The following is a 4,456-nucleotide window of genomic DNA, read 5'->3' as shown; positions in this document are numbered from 1 at the left end:
CTGCTGTCAGTATCAATCAACACCTTTTGTGGTGACTCATGAGCAAGTAGTTAGGCGCCTTAACCCAACTTTTGGTTCATCCCACATCGCCGGTTCTGCTTACCAAAAGCGGCCCACAAAAAGCTTGCATTCATAGTCCAAGTGCAATTAAGTCACAAGGACATCTCACCGATTTATAGTTTGAGAATAGGTGAAGGAAAAATTTTCCCCCATTCCTCTAATCATTCGCTTTAACCGATGAAATTGCTTTGCGAAGATTTTTCAATCTTGCTCAAGCTTTTGCTATCCTGAGGGAAACTTCGGAGGAAACCAGCTACTAGATGGTTCGATTAGTCTTTCGCCCCTATGCTCAGGTCAGACGATCGATTTGCACGTCAGAACCGCTTCGGGCTTCCACCATGGTTTCCCGTGGCTTCGCCCTGCCCAAGCATAGATCACCATCTTTCGGGTCGTGTGCTACTTGCTCTGGATCAGTCATGCAATAAGAGCAAAACCGTCCGTGGTTGCGGGACACCGAATCGGCGCCCTCACCACACAAAGTAGTGCAATTCATAAAAATTACACTGTTCACTTTCATTTCGCGTGTGCGCTTTCAATGAGCGACAACACTTGCAAGCAACTCACACTCCTTGGTCCGTGTTTCAAGACGGGCTGTAGAGAGCATTGAATAGGAAGTTGAGGTCAGACAGGCAATCAAGATCAATTTATCTCATTTTGTTTAGAATCAACAAGAAGAATTCCGAGGAAAACTTCTGCTCGATTCATTAACAAGATTTGCCAAAAGACGACAACTACACTACTCGGTAGCCGAGAATATAATATCAAGGCATTGAGTATGGTAACGCTCACTCCAGTTCCCCTTCAACAGTTTCACGTACTTTTCACTCTCTCTTCAGAGTGCTTTTCAACTTTCCCTCACGGTACTTGTTTACTATCGGTCTCGCTTTATAATTAGCTTTTGGAGAGACATATCTCCAGCTTCGAGTTGCACTTTCAAACAACTCTACTCATAGGAATGAGCCATTATGACTGGTATCGAAAATGACCTTTACAGGATTTTCACCTTCTTTGATGCTACTTTCCAGTAGACATCAGGACAAATTCACCAGTCTAGCATCAAACCATACCGGACACCGAGAAATGTTGCCATTTCTCTTCCCGATGAGCTTTTCCCTGTTCATTCGCCATTACTAAGGGATTCTCAGTTGATTTCTTTTCCTCCCCTTACTGATATGCTTAAGTTAAGGGGGTTCTCTCGCCCAATTCAGGTTATGTAGTTGATTGTCTCTTAATTGGTTCACTGACCAATATGAGACAGAAACCGATTCAGCAGTTTTGTTCGCTACTACTATCAAACACAGGTCGAAGTTTCCATTCAGTCATTAATTCCAACTTTCAAATGTTGTTGTTTCAGCTTTCGCTTACTAGAAGCAACATAATACTCGCTGCAATACAGACCTCGGGAAACCCTCACCGTGAATAAGGTTCACTCACATATTTCACTACATTTTGCGTGGGATTGGAGATGAGGCTACTCGTTCTTGCTCAGTACTAGGCTGAAAATTAACGAAACTTCGTTACAAACGTTCACATGTTGATGTTTCCGCTTTCGCGTACTCGAAACAACATAATACTAGTCTTTGTAATTTAGTTTCATAATTTCAACTGTTCTCATGCAGAATTTTTGCTCATTCTTATCCCAAATTTTGACCTGGCTACTAGTTACACTCCTTGTACTTATTGCAAAATGACCACAAATTTCAACAGCTTTCACATGTTGCTGTTTCGGCTTTCGCTTACTACAGTCAACATAATACTCGTTGCAAAATAAGTGCTCGGCATCTGCAATTTTCCAAAGACGAAGTTTCGCCAGTTCAATTTTCGCTCGCCAATTATGGCTACTAATTCACACGGTACTGAGCTCAACAACATTAAATTTGTTCAGCAAGACTTTCACATGTTGATGTTTTGGCTTTCGCCTACTAGAAGCAACATAATACTCGTCTTGTTAGCTCATTCAATGAGAATAGCTTTTCCCGTTGAGAATTTTTGCCTTCAATTGGCGTTGTAGTGAGTTTGGCTACTCAGATCACCAAATACTTGTGACAATTCGAACCAGAAATGTTTTCAATTTTCACATGCTGATGTTTCGGATTCAACCTACTAGAAGCAGCATAATACTTGTATTCAACAATTTCTGTATCAAATCCCAGTTTTCTCTGGTGCATCTTTGCCAAACTATTCCAAACTGCCTGAGTCTGAATACCAATTACAGGTACTAGTAAATGCACGTTACTAAGGACTATATAGTTCTAGGTTACTGTACACAACGACGTTCACATGTTGATGTTTCAGCTGCCGCTTACTAGAAACAACATAATACTTATCGTGCATACCTTTCCATAACTTGTCCTTTTCAGATGCATTAGTTTCCCTTTGTCTTGGCTTCTACAGTCAGACTGGCTACTAGTAACAGCACAGTACTAATCACATATCGTTCTACAGTTTGCAGACAACTTTCACATGTTGATGTTTCAGCTTTCGCCTACTAGAAACAACATAATACTCGCTGTATACATTTGTAGTTCTCTATGTAACTTTCATGTGAAGAAGTTTCGCCAGTCTTTTTGACTGTCTCAAATCTGAGTCATGCTTAGGCTACTAGTTGCTTCATAGTACTTATCGCCTCGAGATCATTGAACAAAACTTGATTTTCACATGTTGCTGTTTCAGCTTCCGCTTACTAGAAACAACATAATACTAGTCTCATTAAGTTCCGTCTCTTTGCAATTTTCTTATGAAGAAAATTCGCCATCACAATGACTCCAGCAGTTCTTGATCAAGGAATGCAATCATTGATCAGAATGCTATTATTTGAATCGGTTCTGCTTTAAGTGTTCCAATTTTATTGGAAGCACCAACAATAGAACATCAATGTGTTCAATCGAGAGTTATATAACCCTGAATCGGACGCAGTCAACAGCCGAAGCCGAGACCGCCTTTTGCGTTAGAGAGGTCGGTAAACAAATCTTGCGATTCATACCGAATTAACACATATAGCTGTGCTCCTCTTCGTAAAGCGAGCCAAGTGATCCCCTGTTGAAGGATGTATTTGGACCAATCTAGTAGCATTTGGTTTCCAACAAGCTCTCCCAAGTTAGCTTACTTATTGGGCTTTTCAACCAATTCGGTTGGCTACAAGCATCATCAAAGTACTAGCCACAGTTTGATCGCAAAATTCTACGACTTTCACATGTTGATGTTTCGGCTTGCGCTTAGCCTACTATAAGCAACATAATACTAGTCATATCATAGAGCGTGATCAGCTTGTGACGTTCTCATGATGAAGTTTCACCAACAGTGTCTCACTTCGAGCTTAAATCCAGCTACTAGTAACTACACAGTACTGACTGCAACGATAACTTTTATCTATACCTTTCACATGCTGCGCTTTCGGCCAGGGCCTACTAACGTCAACATAATACTCGATATAAACTTTTGTTCATGATGCAGCTTCCCCATGCAGAAGTTTCGCCTTCAAATGCTCTCTTGGCCATATGACGTAAGAAAAGGTTACTAGTAACATCACAGTACTAGCCACAGTTTGATTGCAAAATTCTACGACTTTCACATGTTGATGTTTCGGCTTGCGCTTAGCCTACTAGAAGCAACATAATACTAGTCATATCATAGAGCGTGATCAGCTTGTGACGTTCTCATGATGAAGTTTCACCAACAGTGTCTCATTTCGAGCTTAAATCCAGCTACTAGTAACTACACAGTACTGACTGCAACGCTAACTTTTATCTATACCTTTCACATGCTGCGCTTTCGGCCAGGGCCTACTAACGTCAACATAATACTCGATATAAACTTTTGTTCATGATGCAGCTTCCCCATGCAGAAGTTTCGCCTTCAAATGCTCTCTTGGCCATATGACGTAACACAAGGTTACTAGTAACATCACAGTACTAGCCACAATTTGATCGCAAAATTCTACGACTTTCACATGTTGATGTTTCGGCTTGCGCTTAGCCTACTATAAGCAACATAATACTAGTCATATCATAGAGCGTGATCAGCTTGTGACGTTCTCATGATGAAGTTTCACCAACAGTGTCTCACTTCGAGCTTAAATCCAGCTACTAGTAACTACACAGTACTGACTGCAACGATAACTTTTATCTATACCTTTCACATGCTGCGCTTTCGGCCAGGGCCTACTAACGTCAACATAATACTCGATATAAACTTTTGTTCATGATGCAGCTTCCCCATGCAGAAGTTTCGCCTTCAAATGCTCTCTTGGCCATATGACGTAAGAAAAGGTTACTAGTAACATCACAGTACTAGCCACAGTTTGATTGCAAAATTCTACGACTTTCACATGTTGATGTTTCGGCTTGCGCTTAGCCTACTAGAAGCAACATAATACTAGTCATATCATAGAGCGTGA

The 4,456-nt window shown here is 41.0% G+C and overlaps 1 non-coding gene and 1 pseudogene across 1 annotated transcript in view; both read right to left on the bottom strand.

Moving 5' to 3' along the window:
- The window catches only part of LOC142358204 (large subunit ribosomal RNA), a 3,522-nt gene extending 2,249 nt beyond the window's left edge, over nt 1-1,273 (bottom strand). The window contains exon 1 of the ribosomal RNA XR_012761772.1: nt 1-1,273. This exon is cut by the window's left edge and continues 2,249 nt beyond it. This is a non-coding gene — a ribosomal RNA (large subunit ribosomal RNA).
- A 1,683-nt stretch (nt 1,274-2,956) lies between these two features.
- LOC142358203 (5.8S ribosomal RNA) lies at nt 2,957-3,108 on the bottom strand (annotated as a pseudogene).
- Nucleotides 3,109-4,456: the final 1,348 nt, after the last annotated feature.

The sequence above is a fragment of the Convolutriloba macropyga genome, unplaced genomic scaffold, assembly GCF_964194025.1.
Source record: "Convolutriloba macropyga unplaced genomic scaffold, txConMacr16.3 SCAFFOLD_6622, whole genome shotgun sequence".
In the NCBI taxonomy this organism is placed as follows: Eukaryota; Metazoa; Xenacoelomorpha; order Acoela; family Convolutidae; genus Convolutriloba; species Convolutriloba macropyga.
Note: the sequence above shows the minus strand (reverse complement) of the source record. Positions and strands in the feature narration are given on the sequence as shown.